We start from the raw sequence: 24,769 nt of genomic DNA on the forward strand, positions 1-24,769 counted from the left end.
CTACAGAGAGCATCAGTGATCGCAGTGAACTACAGACAGCATTAGTGATCGTCATATACTACAGAGAGCATCAGTGATCGCAGTGTACTACAGACAGCATTAGTGATCGTCATATACTACAGACAGTATCAGTGATCGCAGTGTGCTACAGACAGCATTAGTGATCGTCTTATACTACAGACAGTATCAGTGATCGCAGTGTACTACAGACAGCATTAGTGACCATCATATACTACAGACAGCATCAGTGACCGCAGTGTACTACAGACAGCATTAGTGACCGTCATATACTACAGACGGCATCAGTGACCACAGTGTACTACATGCAGCTTTAGTGACCGTCATATACTACAGACAGCATCAGTGACCGCAGTGTACTACAGACGGCATCAGTGACCATCATATACTACAGACAGCATCAGTGACCACAGTGTACTACATGCTGCATTAGTGAACATCATATACTACAGACGGCATCAGTGACCACAGTGTACTACAGACAGCATTAGTGATCGTCATATACTACAGACAGTATCAGTGACCACAGTGTACTTCATGCAGCATTAGTGACCGTCATATACTACAGATGGCATCAGTGACCACAGTGTACTTCATGCAGCATTAGTGACCGTCATATACTACAGAGAGCATCAGTGATCGCAGTGTACTACATGCAGCATTAGTGACCGTCATATACTACAGACAGTATCAGTGATCGCAGTGTACTACAGACAGCATTAGTGATCGTCATATACTACAGACAGTATCAGTGATCGCAGTGTACTACAGACAGCATTAGTGATCGTCATATACTACAGACAGTATCAGTGATCGCAGTGTACTACAGACAGCATTAGTGATCGTCATATACTACAGACAGTATCAGTGATCGCAGTGTACTACAGACAGCATTAGTGATCGTCATATACTACAGACAGTATCAGTGATCGCAGTGTACTACAGACAGCATTAGTGACCGTCATATACTACAGACGGCATCAGTGACCACAGTGTACTACATGCAGCTTTAGTGACCGTCATATACTACAGACAGCATCAGTGACCACAGTGTACTACAGACGGCATCAGTGAACATCATATACTACAGACAGCATCAGTGACCACAGTGTACTACATGCTGCATTAGTGAACATCATATACTACAGACGGCATCAGTGACTACAGTGTACTACATGCAGCATTAGTGACCGTCATATACTACAGACAGCATCAGTGATCGCAGTGTACTACAGACTGCATTAGTGATCGTCATATACTACAGACAGTATCAGTGATCGCAGTGTGCTACAGACAGCATTAGTGATCGTCATATACTACAGACAGTATCAGTGATCGCAGTGTACTACAGACAGCATTAGTGACCATCATATACTACAGACAGCATCAGTGACCGCAGTGTACTACATGCAGCATTAGTGACCGTCATATACTACAGACGGCATCAGTGACCACAGTGTACTACATGCAGCTTTAGTGACCGTCATATACTACAGACAGCATCAGTGACCGCAGTGTACTACAGACGGCATCAGTGACCATCATATACTACAGACAGCATCAGTGACCACAGTGTACTACATGCTGCATTAGTGAACATCATATACTACAGACGGCATCAGTGACCACAGTGTACTTCATGCAGCATTAGTGACCGTCATATACTACAGATGGCATCAGTGATCGCAGTGTACTACAGACAGCATTAGTGACCGTCATATACTACAGAGAGCATCAGTGATCGCAGTGTACTACAGACAGCATTAGTGATCGTCATATACTACAGACAGTATCAGTGATCGCAGAGTACTACAGACAGCATTAGTGATCGTCATATACTACAGAGAGTATCAGTGATCGCAGTGTACTACAGACAGCATTAGTGATCGTCATATACTACAGACAGTATCAGTGATCGCAGTGTACTACAGACAGCATTAGTGATCGTCATATACTACAGACAGTATCAGTGATCGCAGTGTACTACAGACAGCATTAGTGACCGTCATATACTACAGACGGCATCAGTGACCACAGTGTACTACATGCAGCTTTAGTGACCGTCATATACTACAGACAGCATCAGTGATCGCAGTGTACTACGGACGGCATCAGTGACCATCATATACTACAGACAGCATCAGTGACCACAGTGTACTACATGCTGCATTAGTGAACATCATATACTACAGACGGCATCAGTGACCACAGTGTACTTCATGCAGCATTAGTGACCGTCATATACTACAGATGGCATCAGTGACCACAGTGTACTACATGCAGCATTAGTGACCGTCATATACTACAGACGGCATCAGTGACCACAGTGTACTGCATGCAGCATTAGTGACCGTCATATAATACAGACAGTATCAGTGATCGCAGTGTACTACAGACAGCACTAGTGACCGTCATATACTACAGAAGGCATCAGTGACCACAGTGTACTTCATGCAGCATTAATGACCGTCATATACTACAGATGGCATCAGTGACCACAGTGTACTACATGCAGCATTAGTGACCGTCATATACTACAGACGGCATCAGTGACTACAGTGTACTTCATGCAGCATTAATGACCGTCATATACTACAGATGGCATCAGTGACTACAGTGTACTACATGCAGCATTAGTGACCGTCATATACTACAGAAGGCATCAGTGACCACAGTGTACTTCATGCAGCATTAATGACCGTCATATACTACAGACAGTATTAGTGATCGTCATATACTACAGACAGTATCAGTGATCGCAGTGTACTACAGACAGCATTAGTGATCGTCATATACTACAGACAGTATCAGTGATCGCAGTGTACTACATGCAGCATTAGTGACCGTCATATACTACAGACAGTATCAGTGATCGCAGTGTGCTACAGACAGCATTAGTGATCGTCATATACTACAGACAGTATCAGTGATCGCAGTGTACTACAGACAGCATTAGTGATCGTCATATACTACAGACAGTATCAGTGATCGCAGTGTACTACATGCAGCATTAGTGACCGTCATATACTACAGATGGCATCAGTGACCGCAGTGTACTACATGCAGCATTAGTGACCGTCATATACTACAGACGGCATCAGTGACCACAGTGTACTACATGCAGCTTTAGTGACCGTCATATACTACAGACAGCATCAGTGACCGCAGTGTACTACAGACGGCATCAGTGACCATCATATACTACAGACAGCATCAGTGACCACAGTGTACTACATGCAGCATTAGTGACCGTCATATACTACAGAGAGCATCAGTGATCGCAGTGTACTACATGCAGCATTAGTGACCGTCATATACTACAGAGAGTATCAGTGATCGCAGTGTACTACAGACAGCATTAGTGATCGTCATATACTACAGACAGTATCAGTGATCGCAGTGTACTACAGACAGCATTAGTGATCGTCATATACTACAGACAGTATCAGTGATCGCAGTGTACTACAGACAGCATTAATGACCGTCATATACTACAGACGGCATCAGTGACCACAGTGTACTACATGCAGCTTTAGTGACCGTCATATACTACAGACGGCATCAGTGACCATCATATACTACAGACAGTATCAGTGATCGCAGTGTACTACAGACAGCATTAGTGACCGTCATATACTACAGACAGCATTAGTGATCGTCATATACTACAGAGAGCATCAGTGACCACAGTGTACTACATGCAGCATTAGTGACCGTCATATACTACAGACGGCATCAGTGACTACAGTGTACTTCATGCAGCATTAGTGACCGTCATATACTACAGATGGCATCAGTGACCACAGTGTACTACATGCAGCATTAGTGACCGTCATATACTACAGACAGTATCAGTGATCGCAGTGTACTACAGACAGCATTAGTGATCGTCATATACTACAGACAGTATCAGTGATCGCACTCTACTACATGCAGCATTAGTGACCGTCATATACTACAGACAGTATCAGTGATCGCAGTGTACTACAGACAGCACTAGTGACCGTCATATACTACAGACAGCATCAGTGACCACAGTGTACTACAGACAGCATTAGTGACCGGCATATACTACAGACAGCATTAGTGATCGTCATATACTACAGAGAGCATCAGTGATCGCAGTGTACTTCATGCAGCATTAGTGACCGTCATATACTACAGAGAGCATCAGTGATCGCAGTGTACTACATGCAGCATTAGTGACCATCATATACTACAGAGAGCATCAGTGATCGCAGTGTACTACAGACAGCATTAGTGATCGTCATATACTACAGACAGTATCAGTGATCGCAGTGTACTACAGACAGCATTAGTGATCGTCATATACTACAGACAGTATCAGTGATCGCAGTGTACTACAGACAGCATTAGTGACCATCATATACTACAGACAGTATCAGTGATCGCAGTGTACTACAGACAGCATTAGTGATCGTCATATACTACAGACAGTATCAGTGATCGCAGTGTTCTACAGAAAGCATTAGTGACCATCATATACTACGGACAGCATCAGTGACCACAGAGTACAAAATTCAGCATTAGTGACTGTCATATACTACAGACAGCATCAGTGACTGCAGAGTACTACATGCAGCATTAGTGACCATCATACAGTATACTACAGACAGCATCAGTGACCACAGAGTACTACATACAGTATTAGTGACCATCATACATTATACTACAGACAGCATCAGTGACCACAGAGTACTACATGCAGCATTAGTGACCATCATATAGTATACTACAGATAGCGTTAGTGACCACAGAGTACTACATGCAGCATTAGTGACCGTCATATACTACAGACAGCTTCAGTGACCACAGAGTACTACATGCAGCATTAGTGACCGTCATATACTACAGAGAGCATCAGTGATCGCAGTGTACTACATGCAGCATTAGTGACAGTCATATACTACAGACAGCATCAGTGACTGCACTCTACGACATGCAGCATTAGTGACCGTCATATACTACAGACAGCATCAGTGACCGCACTCTACGACATGCAGCATTAGTGACCGTCATATACTACAGACAGCATCAGTAACTGCAATCTACTACATGCAGCATTAGTGACCGTCATATACTACAGACAGCATCAGTAACTGCAATTTACTACATGCAGCATTAGTGACCGTCTTATATATACAGACAGCATCAGTAACCGCAATATACTACATGCAGCATTAGTGACCGTCATATACTACAGACAGCATCAGTAACTGCAATCTACTACATGCAGCATTAGTGACCGTCTTATATATACAGACAGCATCAGTTACCGCAATATACTACATGCAGCATTAGTGACCGTCTTATATATACAGACAGCATCAGTAACTGCAGTGTACTACAGACAGCATCAGTGACCGCAGAGTGCAACATGCATTAGTGACCGTCATATACTACAGACAGCATCAGTGACCGCAGAGTGCAACATGCATTAGTGACCTGGAATGGGGTAGATGGAATTTTCCCACTGCGCAAAGAATGGCTACTAATGTGTGAAATGGAGGGAGTGTCACCCACACCCCAAACAAATGCAATACAATGGAACAATACCACCACACGAAAAGCGCACAACTCCTCAAGTAAATGGCCCAAACAGAACCGGTTCTTTTCCTTCTCGAGGTTCACATAGATCAGTGATACTCAATACCTCAAAAGAACAAAAATAAACATAGCGTAATATGGTAATGAATGAAAACAATATCAAATATTGAGGTGGTGACTCGTACCCCTTCTGATGGTCTACCGTAAGTAGACAATAAAGCTTTGGAGGAGTGGATATCACCGTGAGGTCTGTCTGGTCTTCTTCAAATGGTATGTGGGTTTTTCACTTCCACAGTTATACAATGAAGAAAAGAAAAACCTCCATAGTGTAAAACCTTACAGCATTTTATTTTTATAAAATCATGTGGGACAAATATATGAACCCACTCTGTTAAAATCACAACAAGATGTAATCCTAAAATACAGAAGCTGGGACTCCTACCAGATGGTGTTGTCCACTCCAAGAAGTAGACAATATGAGCATGGACTAGGGGGCCAACAGGCGTCCCTGAAGTTCGACCTCCAAATCCTAGATAGGAATCCCTCTGTCTGTTCACCTTCCTTGCCAACGCGTTTCGATACCCACAGTATCTTCCTCAAGGCATAAGGAAGGTGTGCACACAGTGGGCCATTTATACCCACTAAGTGGTGAACATGAGCTATCCCTAAAACTAGACATGGATCAACTGACAGTCTTTCCCTAAGTATACATATGGAACAAATTTTCCCACATCCAATCCATTTCCTAAATTATAGGATCCCCTTTTTCTTAAAAAGTCCGCCAAAAGGAGCCATATACATCATCTAAACATCATCAGGCCGCTTCACTACGTATGACCACATCCCTCGTTCCCGTCCGTCTCCCGGAAGTGACGTAAGCCGCGCCGTCATCAGCCGCGTCATACCCGGAAGTCCAGTGTTGCGTTTCAGACCTTCGCCTCCCGGAAGTGATGTATACCGCGTCATCATCATCGGCATTGCACCCGGAAGTCTTATTCCACGCTCCGTCCTTAATCTTATATGGAACTCGAGGGATGGAAAATAATACCCGAAATGGATTCCAAATGTTCTCGGCTTATCTTTCACAATAAATATCCCATGATGTCATCATCGGCGGAACATATTTGTATATCACGATGTAGTAGATTTTAATAACTCAGCTGTATTGAATCTTCATCTAATATACCTTAATATAAAAATGCATGTGTTAGATTCTTTCTTGGATACAATGGGTGTACATTATAAAAACCACTTCAACTCAAAGTCTTTGTTAATACCCTCTGGTTTCAGTGTCTTAAAACAATGGCCCTCATTCCGAGTTGATCGGTCGCAAGGCGAATTTAGCAGAGTTACACACGCTAAGCCGCCGCCTACTGGGAGTGTATCTTAGCATCTTAAAATTGCGACCGATGTATTCGCAATATTGCGAGCACAAACTACTTAGCAGTTTTAGAGTAGCTCCAGACTTACTCTGCCTGTGCGATCAGTTCAGTGCTTGTCGTTCCTGGTTTGACGTCACAAACACACCCAGCGTTCGCCCAACCACTCCCCCGTTTCTCCGGCCACTCCTGCGTTTTTTCCGGAAACGGTAGCGTTTTCAGCCACACGCCCATAAAACGCCGTGTTTCCGCCCAGTAACACCCATTTCCTGTCAATCACATTACGTTCGCCGGAGCGATGAGAAAGCCGTGAGTAAAAATACTTTCTTCATAGCAAAGATACTTGGCGCAGTCGCAGTGCGAATATTGCGCATGCGCACTAAGCGGAATTTCACTGCGATGCGATGAAAAATACCGAGCGAACGACTCGGAATGAGGGCCAATGTATCATATTCATTTCCATTTTAGCCAACCTTTTATTAATATCACTATGTCTTATGTCACCACTAACTTTTTTCAAACCATAAAAATTAATAACGTGCTTAATATCACAGCTGTGTTTTTCTCTAAAATGTGCAGATAAAGCATGGGTTTCTATCCCCTTTTTAATATTGCGTAGGTGCTCACTAATTCGTATCTTTAGCGGCCTACTTGTTCTGCCAATATAAAATAGATGGCATGAACACTCAATCCCATAGCCAACGTTATTAGTGTTGCAAGTTATAAACTCCTGAATCTTACACGTTTTCCCATTTATGTTAACATCCTCTTTTTTGTTGCCAAAGGTATTCTTTACGTTCTTGAATCCTACACAGTCTCCACATCTATAGAAACCTTTTGATGTTTTATGGTTTGAAAAAAGTTAGTGGTGACATAAGACACAGTGATATTAATAAAAGGTTGGCTAAAATGGAAATGAATATGGGCCCTCATTCCGAGTTGTTCGCTCGGTATTTTTCATCGCATCGCAGTGAAAATCCGCTTAGTACGCATGCGCAATGTTCGCACTGCGACTGCGCCAAGTAACTTTACTATGAAGAAAGTATTTTTACTCACGGCTTTTTCTTCGCTCCGGCGAACGTAATGTGATTGACAGGAAATGGGTGTTACTGGGCGGAAACACGGCGTTTCAGGGGCGTGTGGCTGAAAACGCTACCGTTTCCGGAAAAAACGCAGGAGTGGCCGGAGAAACGGTGGGAGTGCCTGGGCGAACGCTGGGTGTGTTTGTGACGTCAACCAGGAACGACAAGCACTGAAATGATCGCACAGGCAGAGTAAGTCTGGAGCTACTCTGAAACTGCTAAGTAGTTAGTAATCGCAATATTGCGAATACATCGGTCGCAATTTTAAGAAGCTAAGATTCACTCCCAGTAGGCGGCGGCTTAGCGTGTGTAACTCTGCTAAATTCGCCTTGCGACCGATCAACTCGGAATGAGGGCCATGATACATTGTTTTAAGACACTGAAACCAGAGGGTATTAACAAAGACTTTGAGTTGAAGTGGTTTTTATAATGTACACCCATTGTATCCAAGAAAGAATCTAACACATGCATTTTTATATTAAGGTATATTAGATGAAGATTCAATACAGCTGAGTTATTAAAATCTACTACATCGTGATATACAAATATGTTCCGCCGATGATGACATCATGGGATATTTATTGTGAAAGATAAGCCGAGAACATTTGGAATCCATTTCGGGTATTATTTTCCATCCCTCGAGTCCCATATAAGATTAAGGACGGAGCGTGGAATAAGACTTCCGGGTGCAATGCCGATGATGATGACGCGGTATACATCACTTCCGGGAGGCGAAGGTCTGAAACGCAACACTGGACTTTCGGGTATGACACGGCTGATGACGGCGCGGCTTACGTCACTTCCGGGAGACGGACGGGAACGAGGGATGTGGTCATACGTAGTGACGCGGCCTGATGATGTTTAGATGATGTATATGGCTCCTTTTGGCGGACTTTTTAAGAAAAAGGGGATCCTATAATTTAGGAAATGGATTGGATGTGGGAAAATTTGTTCCATATGTATACTTAGGGAAAGAATGTCAGTTGATCCATGTCTAGTTTTAGGGATAGCTCATGTTCACCACTTAGTGGGTATAAATGGCCCACTGTGTGCACACCTTCCTTATGCCTTGAGGAAGATACTGTGGGTATCGAAACGCGTTGGCAAGGAAGGTGAACAGACAGAGGGATTCCTATCTAGGATTTGGAGGTCGAACTTCAGGGACGCCTGTTGGCCCCCTAGTCCATGCTCATATTGTCTACTTCTTGGAGTGACAACACCATCTGGTAGGAGTCCCAGCTTCTGTATTTTAGGATTACATCTTGTTGTGATTTTAACAGAGTGGGTTCATATATTTGTCCCACATGATTTTATAAAAATAAAATGCTGTAAGGTTTTACACTATGGAGGTTTTTCTTTTCTTCATTGTATAACTGTGGAAGTGAAAAACCCACATACCATTTGAAGAAGACCAGACAGACCTCACGGTGATATCCGCTCCTCCAAAGCTTTATTGTCTACTTACGGTAGACCATCAGATGGGGTACGAGTCACCACCTCAATATTTGATATTGTTGTCATTCATTACCATATTACGCTATGTTTATTTTTGTTCTTTTGAGGTATTGAGTATCACTGATCTATGTGAACCTCGAGAAGGAAAAGAACCGGTTCTGTTTGGGCCATTTACTTGAGGAGTTGTGCGCTTTTCGTGTGGTGGTATTGTTCCATTGTAATGCATTAGTGACCGTCATATACTACAGACAGCATTAGTGACCGTCATATACTACAGACAGCATTAGTGACCGCAGAGTGCAACATGCATTAGTGACCGTCATATACTACAGATAGCATCAGTGATCGCAGTGTACTACAGACAGCATTAGTGACCGTCTTATACTACAGACAGTGACCGCAGAGTACTACATGTAGCATCAGTGGCCACAGAGTACTACTTGCGCATTAGTGACCATTATATACTACAGACAGCATCAGTGATCGTAGAGTACTACAGACAGCATTAGTGACCATCATATACTGTACTACAGATAGTAGCAGAGACTGCAGAGTACTACAGACTGCAATAGTGACCATCATATACTAAGACTGCAGAGTACTACAGACAGCATTAGTGACCATCATATACTGTACTACAGATAGTAGCAGAGACTGCAGAGTACTACAGACTGCATTAGTGACCATCATATACTAAGACTGCAGAGTACTACAGACTGCATTAGTGACCATCATATACTAAGACTGCAGAGTACTACAGACAGCATTAGTGACCATCATATACTACAGATAGTAGCAGAGACTGCAGAGTACTACAGACAGCATTAGTGACCATCATATACTACAGATAGTAGCAGAGACTGCAGAGTACTACAGACAGCATTAGTGACCGTCATACACTACAGATAGTATCAGAGACTGTAGAGTACTACAGACAGCATTAGTGACCGTCATATACTACAAATAGTATCAGAGACTGCAGAGTGCAACATGATCTGAATGTGTTAAAGGCGTGTATGACAGTGGGTCAGGGCGTGTATGACAGTGGGTCAGGGCGTGTATGACAGTGGGTCAGGGCGTGTATGACAGTGGGTCTGGGCGTGTATTACAGTGGGTCCGGGCGTGTATGATAGTGGGTCCGGGCGTGTATGATAGTGGGTCCGGGCGTGTATGACAGTGGGTCCGGGCGTGTATGACAGTGGGTCCGGGCGTGTATGACAGTGGGTCAGGGCGTGTATGACAGTGGGTCAGGGCGTGTATGACAGTGGGTCAGGGTGTGTATGACAGTGGGTCAGGGTGTGTATGACAGTGGGTCAGGGCGTGTATGACAGTGGGTCAGGGCGTGTATGACAGTGGGTCTGGGCGTGTATGACAGTGGGTCTGGGCGTGTATGACAGTGGGTCTGGGCATGTATGACAGTGGGTCCGGGCGTGTATGACAGTGGGTGAGAAAGTGGAAGACAATGGATCAGGGCGTGTATCACAGTGGGTCAGGGCGTGTATCACAGTGGGTCAGGGCGTGTATGACAGTGGGTCCGGGCGTGTATGACAGTGGGTCAGGGCGTGTATGAGAGTGGGTCAGGGCGTGTATGAGAGTGGGTCAGGGCGTGTATGAGAGTGGGTCAGGGCGTGTATGAGAGTGGGTCAGGGCATGTATGACAGTGGATCCGGGCGTGTATGACAGTGGGTCCGGGCGTGCATGACAGTGGGTCCGGGTGTGTATGACAGTGGGTCCGGGTGTATATGACAGTGGGTCACGGCGTGTATCACAGTGGGTCAGGGCGTGTATCACAGTGGGTCAGGGTGTGTATCACAGTGGGTCAGGGCGTGTATCACAGTGGGTCAGGTTTTATAGTGGGTCAGGGCAGGTACAGTATAATAGTGGGTCAGGGCAGGTACAGTAATATAGTGGGTCTGGGAAGGTACAGTATAATAGTGGGTCAGGGCAGGTACAGCAATATAGTGGGTCAGGGCAGATACAGTATAATAGTGGGTCAGGGCAGGTACAGTATAATAATGGGTCAGGGCAGGTACAGTAATATAGTGGGTCAGGGCAGGTACAGTATAATACTGAGTCAGGGCAGGTACAGTTTAATAGCGGGTCAGGACAGGTACAGTATAATAGCAGGTCAGGGCAGGTACAGTAATATAGTGGGTCAGGGCAGGTACAGTATAATAGCGGGTCAGGGCAGGTACAGTAATATAGTGGGTCATGGCAGGTACAGTATAATAGTAGGTCAGGGCAGGTACATTATAATAGTCAATCAGGGCAGGTAGAGTATAATAGCGGGTCAGTGCAGGTACAGTAATATAGTGGGTCAGGGCAGGTACAGTATAATAGTGGGTCAGGGCAGGTACCGTATAATAGCGGGTCAGGGCAGGTACAGTATAATAGTGGGTCAGGGCAGGTACAGTATAATAGTGGGTCAGGGCACGTACAGTATAATAGTGGGTCAGGGCAGGTACAGTATAATAGTGGGTCTGGGCAGGTACAGCATAATAGTGGGTCAGGGCAGGTACAGCATAATAGTGGGTCAGGGCAGGTACAGCTATATAGTGGGTCTGGGCAGGTACAGTATAATAGTGGGTCGGGGTAGGTACAGTATAATAGCAAGTCAGGGCAGGTACAGTAATATAGTGGGTCAGGGCAGGTACAGTAATATAGTGGGTCAGGGCAGGTACAGTATAATGGTGGGTCAGGGCAGGTACAGTATAATAGTGAGTCACGGCAGGTACAGTATAATAGTGGGTCAGGGCAGGTACAGTGTAATAGTGGGTCAGGGCAGGTACAGTATAATAGTGGGTCAGGGCAGGTACAGTATAATAGTGAGTCAGGGCAGGTACAGTATAATAGTGAGTCAGGGCAGGTACCGTATAATAGCGGGTCAGGGCAGGTACAGTATAATAGTGGGTCAGGGCAGGTACAGTATAATAGTGGGTCAGGGCAGGTACAGTATAATAGTGGGTCAGGGCACGTACAGTATAATAGCAAGTCAGGGCAGGTACAGTATAATAGTGGGTCAGGGCAGGTACAGCATAATAGTGGGTCAGGGCAGGTACAGCTATATAGTGGGTCTGGGCAGGTACAGTATAATAGTGGGTCGGGGTAGGTACAGTATAATAGCAAGTCAGGGCAGGTACAGTAATATAGTGGGTCAGGGCAGGTACAGTAATATAGTGGGTCAGGGCAGGTACAGTATAATGGTGGGTCAGGGCAGGTACAGTATAATAGTGAGTCACGGCAGGTACAGTATAATAGTGGGTCAGGGCAGGTACAGTGTAATAGTGGGTCAGGGCAGGTACAGTATAATAGTGGGTCAGGGCAGGTACAGTATAATAGTGAGTCAGGGCAGGTACAGTATAATAGTGAGTCAGGGCAGGTACCGTATAATAGCGGGTCAGGGCAGGTACAGTATAATAGTGGGTCAGGGCAGGTACAGTATAATAGTGGGTCAGGGCAGGTACAGTATAATAGTGGGTCAGGGCACGTACAGTATAATAGCAAGTCAGGGCAGGTACCGTATAATAGTGGGTCAGGGCACGTACAGTATAATAGCAAGTCAGGGCAGGTACAGTATAATAGTGGGTCAGGGCAGGTACAGCATAATAGTGGGTCAGGGCAGGTACAGCATAATAGTGGGTCAGGGCAGGTACAGCAATATAGTGGGTCAGGGCAGGTACAGCAATATAGTGGGTAAGGGCAGGTACAGTATAATAGGTTTTATATCGTTGGTCTGTTCGTAACTTATTGCAGATATTATAAAAACAAACGCAATGGCAGCAGAAATGCACAATAAGATGTAATTGTGTGTAAGAGATAATACATACGGAGAGGAGTGTACACAGTGGAGGTCATTCCGAGTTGATCCCTCGCTAGCTAGTTTTAGCAGCCGTGCAAACGCTATGCCGCCGCCCACTGGGAGTGTATTTTAGCTTAGCAGAAGTGCGAACGCCTGTGCAGCCGAGCTCTGCAAAAACAGTTTGTGCAGTTTCTGAGTAGCTCTGAACCTACTCAGCGCTAGCGATCCCTTCAGCCTATTCAGGTCCGGATTTGACGTCATACACCCGCCCAGCGAACGCCCAGCCACGCCTGTGTTTTTGCAAACACTCCCTGAAAACGGTCAATTAACACCCAGAAACGCCCCCTTTCTGTCAATCTTTTTGCGGCCGTCAGTGCGACTGAAAACTTCGCTAGAACCTGTGCAAAACAACAAATGCCTTTGTACCCGTACGTCGTGCGTGCGCATTGTGGTGCATACGCATGCGCAGAAATGCCGATTTTTAGCCTGATCGCTGCGCTGCGAACAACGGCAGCTAGCGATCAACTCGGAATGACCCCCAGTGTCCTGGGACGTGTGAGGCAGAAAGTCTCATTTTCCACCCATAGCGGTGCTGTTACCAGAGACTGTAATGCGCGGCCATATGATGAAGATAAGACTAATATAGCAATGGAAGATGACGCTGGAACTGAAGACAAACTCGCCAAGCGCTAGATTAGGAGAAACAGGGAGTCATTCCGTCAATATAAAGCATTTTGGGCGGATTGTAGCCAAGTGTGCAAGTAACGAGCCATTCCAATAACAGGTATACAGGTATAACATAGACGCAATGAATAGTAATATGATATCATTGGAATGGCGGTGTTGATGAGAGCGCCGTCACGCTGATATTTCTGGTGACCCTTCATGGAAAAAGGAAACCTGCCTGAAGCTACAGAGTAATACCGGCTTGGGGTGGCGAGGGGTAACTTACCGATGTGACGCAGCTTCAGTTCCACCAATGAAGAACAAAACAGTCTAAGAATTAGAGACGTGCGCCGCCCCCGTCACGGGTTGTGGTTTTAGTTTTGGATCTGGATCTCCTTCGTGTTTTGGATCTGTATTTAAAAAAAAATAAAAAAATCATAAAAACAGTTAAAATCACAGAATTTGGGGATGTTTTTGTATCTACAGTATTATTATCCGCAATAACATTAATGTCCACTAATTTCTAGTCAATTCTGAGCACTGAGCACCTCACACTATTGTTTTCATCCAGCGAGGTCGCAGGATGACTAAGCTGGACGGCACAGACACGTGGCACTTATACTTCCAGCACGGCACATCTAGGAAACAGAGCGACAACACTGGGCGGCACAGACACGTGGCACTTATACTTCCAGCACAGCACATCTAGGAAACAGAACAACAACACTGGGCGGCACAGACACGTGGCACTTATACTTCCAGCACGGCACATCTAGGAAACAGAGCGACAACACTGGGCGGCACAGACACGTGGCACTTATACTTCCAGCACGGCACATCTAGGAAACAGAGCGACAACACTGGGCGGCACAGACACGTGGCACTTATACTTCCAGCACGGCACATCTAGGAAACAGAACAACAACACTGGGCGGCACAGACACGTGGCACTTATACTTCCAGCACGGCACATCTAGGAAACAGAGCGACAACACTGGGCGGCACAGACACGTGGCACTTATACTTCCAGCACGGCACATCTAGGAAACAGAGCGACAACACTGGGTCGGCACAGACACGTGGCACTTATACTTCCAGCACGGCACATCTAGGAAACAGAGCGACAACACTGGGCGGCACAGACACGTGGCACTTCTAGGAAACAGAGCGACAACACTGGGTCGGCACAGACACGTGGCACTTATACTTCCAGCACGGCACTTCTAGGAAACAGAGCGACAACACTGGACAGCACAGACACGTGGCACTTATACTTCCAGCACGGCACATCTAGGAAACAGAGCGACAACACTGGGCGGCACAGACACGTGGCACTTATACTTCCAGCACGGCACTTCTAGGAAACAGAGCGACAACACTGGGCGGCACAGACACGTGGCACTTATACTTCCAGCACGGCACATCTAGGAAACAGAGCGACAACACTGGGCGGCACAGACACGTGGCACTTATACTTCCAGCACGGCACATCTAGGAAACAGAGCGACAACACTGGGCGGCACAGACACGTGGCACTTATACTTCCAGCACGGCACATCTAGGAAACAGAGCGACAACACTGGGCGGCACAGACACGTGGCACTTATACTTCCAGCACGGCACATCTAGGAAACAGAGCGACAACACTGGGCGGCACAGACACGTGGCACTTATACTTCCAGCACGGCACATCTAGGAAACAGAGCGACAACACTGGGCGGCACAGACACGTGGCACTTATACTTCCAGCACGGCACATCTAGGAAACAGAACAACAACACTGGGCGGCACAGACACGTGGCACTTATACTTCCAGCACGGCACATCTAGGAAACAGAGCGACAACACTGGGCGGCACAGACACGTGGCACTTATACTTCCAGCACGGCACATCTAGGAAACAGAGCGACAACACTGGGTCGGCACAGACACGTGGCACTTATACTTCCAGCACGGCACATCTAGGAAACAGAGCGACAACACTGGGCGGCACAGACACGTGGCACTTCTAGGAAACAGAGCGACAACACTGGGTCGGCACAGACACGTGGCACTTATACTTCCAGCACGGCACTTCTAGGAAACAGAGCGACAACACTGGGCGGCACAGACACGTGGCACTTATACTTCCAGCACGGCACATCTAGGAAACAGAGCGACAACACTGGGCGGCACAGACACGTGGCACTTATACTTCCAGCACGGCACATCTAGGAAACAGAGCGACAACACTGGGCGGCACAGACACGTGACACTAATACTTCCAGCACGGCACATCTAGGAAACAGAGCGACAACACTGGGCGGCACAGACACGTGGCACTTATACTTCCAGCACGGCACATCTATGAAACAGAGCGACAACACTGGGCGGCACAGACACGTGGCACTTATACTTCCAGCACGGCACATCTAGGAAACAGAGCGACAACACTGGGTCGGCACAGACACGTGGCACTTATACTTCCAGCACGGCACATCTAGGAAACAGAGCGACAACACTGGGCGGCACAGACACGTGGCACTTCTAGGAAACAGAGCGACAACACTGGGTCGGCACAGACACGTGGCACTTATACTTCCAGCACGGAACATCTAGGAAACAGAGCAACAACACTGGACAGCACAGACACATGGCACTTATACTTCCAGCACGGAACATCTAGGAAACAGAGCAACAACACTGTGCGGCAAAAACACGTGGCACTTACACTTCCAGCATGGCACATCTAGGAAACAGAGCGACAACACTGGGCGGCACAGACACGTGGCACTTATACTTCCAGCACGGAACATCTAGGAAACAGAGCGACAACACTGGGCGGCACAGACACGTGGCACTTATACTTCCAGCACGGAACATCTAGGAAACAGAGCAACAACACTGTGCGGCAAAAACACGTGGCACTTACACTTCCAGCATGGCACATCTAGGAAACAGAGCGACAACACTGGGCGGCACAAACACGTGGCACTTATACTTCCAGCACGGTACATCTAGGAAACAGAGCGACAGCACTGGGCGTTACAGACACGTGGCATTTATACTTCCAGCACGGCACATCTAGGAAACAGAGCGACAGCACTGGGCGGCACAGACACGTGGCACTTATACTTCCAGCAGGGCACATCTAGGAAACAGAGCGACAGCAGTGGGCGGCACAAACATGTGGCACTTATACTTCCATCACGGCACATCTAGGAAACAGAGCGACAACACTGGGCGGCACAGACACGTGGCACTTATACTTCCATCGCGGCACATCTAGAAAACAGAGCGACAACACTGGGCGGCACAGACACGTGGCACTTATACTTCCATCACGGCACATCTAGGAAACAGAGCGACAACACTGGGCGGCACAGACATGTGGCACTTATACTTCCAGAACGGCACATCTAGGAAACAGAGCGACAACACTGGGCGGCACAGACACGTGGCACTTATACTTCCAGCACGGCACATCTAGGAAACAGAGCGACAGCACTGGGCGGCACTGACACGTGGCACTTATACTTCCAGCATGGCACATCTAGGAAACAGAGCAACAACAGTGGGCGGAACAAACACGTGGCACTTACACTTCCAGCATGGCACATCTAGGAAACAGAGTGACAACACTGGGCGGCACAGACACGTGGCACTTATACTTCCAGCACGGCACATCTAGGAAACAGAGCGACAACACTGGGCGGTACAGACACGTGGCACTTATACTTCCAGCACGGCACATCTAAGAAACAGAGCAACAACACTGGGGGCACAGACACGTAGCACTTATACTTCCAGCATGGCACATCTAGGAAACAGAGCGACAATACTGGGCAACACAGACACGTGGCACTTATACTTCCAGCACGGCACATCTAGGAAACAGAGCAACAACAGTGGGCGGCACAAACACGTGGCACTTACACTTCCAGCATGGCACATCTAGGAAACAGAGCGACAACACTGGGCGGCACAGACACGTGGCACTTATACTTCCAGCACGGCACATCTAGGAAACAGAGCGACAGCACTGGGCGGCACAGACACGTGGCACTAATACTTCCAGCATGGCACATCTAGGAAACAGAGTGACAACAGTGGGCGGCACAGACACGTGGTACTTACACTTCCAGCATGGCACATCTAGGAAACAGAGCGACAACACTGGGTGGCACAGACACGTGACACTTATACTTCCAGCATGGCACATCTAGGAAACAGAGTGACAACACTGGGCGGCACAGACACGTGGCACTTACACTTCCAGCATGGCACATCTAGGAAACAGAGCGACAACACTGGGCGGCACAGACACGTGGCACTTATACTTCCAGCACGGCACATCTAGGAAACAGAGCGACAACACTGGGCGGTACAGACACGTGGCACTTATACTTCCAGCACGGCACATCTAAGAAACAGAGCAACAACACTGGGCGCACAGACATGTAGCACTTACACTTCCAGCATGGCACATCTAGGAAACAGAGCAACAACACTGGGCGGCAAATACACGTGGCACTTACACTTCCAGCATGGCACATCTAGGAAACAGAGCGACAACACTGGGCGGCACAAACACGTGGCATTTATACTTCCAGCACGGCACATCTAGGAAACAGAGCGACAACACTGGGCGGCACAGACACGTGGCACTTATACTTCCAGCACGGCACATCTAGGAAACAGAGCGACAACACTGGGCGGTACAGACACGTGGCACTTATACTTCCAGCACGGCACATCTAAGAAACAGAGCAACAACACTGGGCGCATAGACACATAGCACTTAAACTACAAGCACGGCACATCTAGTAAACAGAGCGACAGCACTGGGTGGCTCAGACACGTGGCACTTATACTTCCAGCACGGCACATCTAGGAAACAGAGCGACAGCACTGGGCGGCACAGACACGTGGCACTTATACTTCCAGCAGGGCACATCTAGGAAACAGAGCGACAGCAGTGGGCGGCACAAACATGTGGCACTTATATTTCCAGCATGGCACATCTAGGAAACAGAGCAACAACACTGGGCAACACAGACACGTGGCACTTATACTTCCAGCACGGCACATCTAGGAAACAGAGCGACATCACTGGGCGGCACAGACACGTAGCACTTATACTTCCAGCACAGCACATCTAGGAAACAGAGCGACAGCAGTGGGCGGCACAAACATGTGGCACTTATACTTCCAGCATGGCACATCTAGGAAACAGAGCAACAACACTGGGCGACACAGACACGTGGCACTTATACTTCCAGCACGGCACATCTAGGAAACAGAGTGACAACACTGGGCGGTACAAACACGTGGCACTTATACTTCCAGCACAGCACATCTAGGAAACAGAGCGACAACACTGGGCGCACAGACACGTGGCACTTATACTTCCATCACGGCACATCTAGGAAACAGAGCGACAACACTGGGCGGCACAGACACGTGGCACTTATACTTCCAGCACGGCACATCTAGGAAACAGAGCGACAACACTGGGCGGCACAGACACGTGGCACTTATACTTCCAGCACGGCACATCTAGGAAACAGAGCAACAACACTGGGCGGCACAGACACGTGGCACTTATACTTCCAGCACGGGACATCTAGGAAACAGAGCGACAACGCTGGGTGGCACAGACACGTGGCACATATACTTCTAGCACGGCACATCTAGGAAACAGAGCGACAACACTGGGCGGCACAGACACGTGGCACTTATACTTCCAGCATGGCACATCTAGGAAACAGAGCGACAACGCTGGGTGGCACAGACACGTGGCACATATACTTCTAGCACAGCACATCTAGGAAACAGAGCGACAACACTGGGCGGCACAGACACGTGACACTTATACTTCCAGCATGGCAAATCTAGGAAACAGAGCGACAACACTGGGAGGCACAGACACGTGGCACTTATACTTCCAGCACGGCACATCTAGGAAACAGAGCAACAACACTGGGCGGCACAGACACGTGGCACTTATACTTCCAGCACGGGACATCTAGGAAACAGAGCGACAACGCTGGGTGGCACAGACACGTGGCACATATACTTCTAGCACGGCACATCTAGGAAACAGAGCGACAACGCTGGGCGGCACAGACACGTGGCACTTATACTTCCAGCATGGCACATCTAGGAAACAGAGCGACAACGCTGGGTGGCACAGACACGTGGCACATATACTTCTAGCACAGCACATCTAGGAAACAGAGCGACAACACTGGGCGGTACAGACACGTGACACTTATACTTCCTGCATGGCAAATCTAGGAAACAGAGCGACAACACTGGGAGGTACAGACACGTGGCACTTATACTTCCAGCACGGCACATCTAGGAAACAGAGCGACAACGCTGGGCGGCACAGACACGTGGCACTTATACTTCCAGCATGGCATATTTAGGAAACAGAGCGACAGCAGTGGGCGGTACAAACACGTGGCACTTATACTTCCAGCACGGCACATCTAGGAAACAGAGCGACAACACTGGGCGGCACAGACACGTGGCACTTATACTTCCAGCACGGCACATCTAGGAAACAGAGCGACAACACTGGGCGGCACAGACACGTGGCACTTATACTTCCAGCACGGCACATCTAGGAAACAGAGCGACAACGCTGGGCGGCACAGACACGTGGCACTTATACTTCCAGCACGGCACATCTAGGAAACAGAGCGACAACGCTGGGCGGCACAGACACGTGGCACTTATACTTCCAGCACGGCACATCTAGGAAACAGAGCGACAACACTGGACACGTGGACATGCAGTTTAACAAATCAATCACATCAGGGACAGCACCCCTTGATGGAGATGGACCAGTTAAGTTGGGGTACCACCTACAGTGTCACAATCCGTGTATGATTACCCTGCGGTCTGGCTGGCAGTGTCACAGAAAATAATAGTATAGTACACGGGGGTATAGCACAAAAATAAAGAAATATATATTTTTTATTATATTTTTTGCTTTTATTTTTTATTACTGGGGCAGAGCACCCCTAGACTGAAAGAGCAGCCCCTGGATGGACACAGCACAGACACGTCCGCTCACTACAAGCTCCACGGCCGGAGTGAAGATGAAGCGATCATCCTCTACGGACTACGAGAAAAGGATTTACCGGTAGGTCATTAAAATCCTATATTTTTTTCTGAGACGCTGGATTACGAGGAAAGGCTTGAAAGGCTAGGCATGTTTACACTGCAAAAAAGGAGATTAAGAGGGGTCATGATCAACATTTACAAATATATTAGGGGACAATACAGAGAGCTTGCGGGGGATCTGTTTTTGGTAAGATCAACACAGGACACGTGGACAGGAGGGAAGACAGGAGAGGAGATTCCGCACAGAGAGACGGAAAGGTTTCTTCACGGTAAGGACAATACGTATTCGGAAATTCCCTGCCTGAGAGAGTAGTAATGGCGGACTTGGCCAACACTTTTAAGAATGGGCTAGATAAGTACCTAATGGATCAGGTTATACAGGGTTATGGTGCGTAGTCACACACTATAGTTATTAAAAAAAAAAAAGAATAAACACAACGGCCGACATCAGCAACAGACTAAATTAGTCCTAAAAATAACAAAGCGCAGGAGACCACAAACAGGCTGAACTCGATGGACAAATTGTCTTTTTTCAACCTCAGAAACTGTGTTACTGTGTGTGTTACTGTGTTACTGTGTGTGTTACTGTGTTACTGTGTTGCTGTGTGTGTTACTGTGTTACGGTGTTACTGTGTGTATTACTGTGTTACTGTGTGTGTTACTGTGTTACTGTGTTACTGTGTGTGTTACTGTGTTACTGTGTTGCTGTGTGTTACTGTGTTACTGTGTTGCTGTGTGTGTTACTGTGTTACTGTGTGTGTTACTGTGTTGCTGTGTGTGTTACTGTGTTGCTGTGTGTGTTACTGTGTTACTGTGTTGCTGTGTGTGTTACTGTGTGTGTTACTGTGTTGCTGTGTGTGTTACTGTGTTACTGTGTGTGTTACTGTGTTGCTGTGTGTGTTACTGTGTTACTGTGTGTGTTACTGAGTTACTGTGTGTGTTACTGTGTTGCTGTGTGTGTTACTGTGTTACTGTGTGTGATACTGTGTTACTGTGTGTGATACTGTGTGTGTTACTGTGTTGCTGTGTGTTACTGTGTGTATTACTGTGTGTGTTACTGTGTGTGTTACTGTGTTACTGTGTGTGTTACTGTGTTATGTGTTGCTGTGTGTGTTACTGAGTTACTGTGTGTGTTACTGTGTTACTGTGTTGCTGTGTGTGTTACTGTGTGTGTTACAATGTTACTGTGTTGCTGAGTGTGTTACTGTGTTACTGTGTTGCTGTGTGTGTTACTGTGTTACTGTGTGTGTTACTGTGTTACTGTGTGTGTTACTGTGTTACTGTGTGTGTTACTGTGTTACTGTGTTGCTGTGTGTGTTACTGTGTTACTGTGTTGCTGTGTGTGTTACTGTGTTACTGTGTGTGTTACTGTGTTACTGTGTTGCTGTGTGTGTTACTGTGTTACGGTGTTACTGTGTGTATTACTGTGTTACTGTGTGTGTTACTGTGTTACTGTGTTGCTGTGTGTGTTACTGTGTTACTGTGTGTGTTACTGTGTTACTGTGTTGCTGTGTGTGTTACTGTGTTGCTGTGTGTTACTGTGTTACTGTGTTGCTGTGTGTGTTACTGTGTTACTGTGTGTGTTACTGTGTTGCTGTGTGTGTTACTGTGTTACTGTGTGTGTTACTGTGTTGCTGTGTGTGTTACTGTGTTACTGTGTGTGTTACTGAGTTACTGTGTGTGTTACTGTGTTGCTGTGTGTGTGTTACTGTGTTACTGTGTGTGATACTGTGTTACTGTGTGTGATACTGTGTGTGTTACTGTGTTGCTGTGTGTTACTGTGTGTATTACTGTGTGTGTTACTGTGTGTGTTACTGTGTTACTGTGTGTGTTACTGTGTTATGTGTTGCTGTGTGTGTTACTGAGTTACTGTGTGTGTTACTGTGTTGCTGTGTGTAATACTGTGTTACTGTGTTGCTGTGTGTGTTACTGTGTTACTGTGTGTGTTACAATGTTACTGTGTTGCTGAGTGTGTTACTGTGTTGCTGTGTGTGTTACTGTGTTACTGTGTGTGTTACTGTGTTACTGTGTGTGTTACTGTGTTACTGTGTTACTGTGTGTGGTACTGTGTGTGTTACTGTGTTACTGTGTTGCTGTGTGTGTTACTGTGTTACTGTGTTACTGTGTGTGTTACTGTGTTACTGTGTTGCTGTGTGTGTTACTGTGTTGCTGTGTGTGTTACTGTGTTACTGTGTTACTGTGTGTGTTACTGTGTTGCTGTGTGTGTTACTGTGTGTGTTACTGTGTTACTGTGTGTGTTACTGAGTTACTGTGTGTGTTACTGTGTTGCTGTGTGTGTTACTGTGTGTGTTACTGTGTTACTATGTGTGTGATACTGTGTTACTGTGTGTGATACTGTGTGTGTTACTGTGTTGCTGTGTGTTACTGTGTTACTGTGTGTATTACTGTGTGTGTTACTGTGTTACTGTGTGTGTTACTGTGTTATGTGTTGCTGTGTGTGTTACTGTGTTGCTGTGTGTGTTACTGTGTGTGTTGCTGTGTTACTGTATTGCTGTGTGTGATACTGTGTTACTGTGTGTGTTACTGTGTTGCTGTGTGTGTTACTGTGTTACTGTGTGTGTTACAATGTTACTGTGTTGCTGAGTGTGTTACTGTGTTACTGTGTTGCTGTGTGTGTTACTGTGTTACTGTGTTGCTGTGTGTTACTGTGTTACTGTGTTAGTATGTTACTGTGTTGCTGTGTGTGTTACTGTGTGTGTTACTGTGTTACTATGTTGCTGTGTGTGTTACGGTCTGTGTTACTGTGTTACTATGTTACTGTGTGTGTTACTGTTACTGTGTGTGTTACTGTGTTGCTGTGTGTTACTATGTTAGTGTGTTACTATGTTACTGTGTTACTGTGTGTGTTACTGTGTTGCTGTGTGTATTACTGTGTGTGTTACTGTGTTGCTGTGTGTGTTGCTGTGTGTGTTACTTTGTGTATTACTGTGTGTGTTACTGTCTTACTGTGTGTGCTACTGTGTTGCTGTGTGTGTTACTGTGTTGCTGTGTGTTTTACTGTGTGTGTTACTATGTTGCTGTGTGTGTTACTGTGTTGCTATGTGTGTTACTGTGTTTGTTACTGTGTGTGTTACTGTGTTACTGTGTGTGTTACTGTGTGTGTTACTGTGTTGCTGTGTGTGTTACTGTGTGTGTTACTATGTTACTGTGTTACTGTGTGTCTTACTGTGTTGCTGTGTGTGTTACTGTGTTACTGTGTGTGTTACAATGTTACTGTGTGTGTTACTGTGTTGCTGTGTGTGTTACTGTGTGTGTTACTGGGTTACTGTGTTGTTGTGTGTGCTACTGTGTGTGTTACTGTGTTACTGTGTTGCTGTGTGTGTTACTGTGTGTGTTACTATGTTACTGTGTTACTGTGTGTCTTACTGTGTTGCTGTGTGTTACTGTGTTACTGTGTGTGTTACAATGTTACTGTGTGTGTTACTGTGTTACTGTGTTGCTGTGTGTGTTACTGTGTGTGTTACTGGGTTACTGTGTTGTTGTTGTGTGTGCTACTGTGTGTGTTACTGTGTTACTGTGTTGCTGTGTGTGTTACTGTGTGTGTTACTATGTTACTGTGTTACTGTGTGTGTTACTTTGTTACTGTGTGTGTTACTGTGTGTGTTACTATGTTACTGTGTGTGTTCTGTGTTACTATGTTGATGTGTGTGTTACTGTGTTACTGT

The 24,769-nt window shown here is 46.4% G+C and overlaps 1 long non-coding RNA gene across 1 annotated transcript in view; it reads right to left on the minus strand.

Moving 5' to 3' along the window:
- Positions 1-24,769, minus strand: part of LOC134957176 (uncharacterized) — a 245,054-nt gene that overhangs the window by 72,932 nt on the left and 147,353 nt on the right. Inside the window, exon 2 of the long non-coding RNA XR_010186515.1 lies at positions 14,254-14,377. This is a non-coding gene — a long non-coding RNA (uncharacterized LOC134957176). The remainder of the gene's footprint in view (positions 1-14,253; positions 14,378-24,769) is intronic.

The sequence above is a fragment of the Pseudophryne corroboree genome, chromosome 9 (genome assembly GCF_028390025.1).
Source record: "Pseudophryne corroboree isolate aPseCor3 chromosome 9, aPseCor3.hap2, whole genome shotgun sequence".
Lineage (NCBI taxonomy): Eukaryota > Metazoa > Chordata > Amphibia > Anura > Myobatrachidae > Pseudophryne > Pseudophryne corroboree.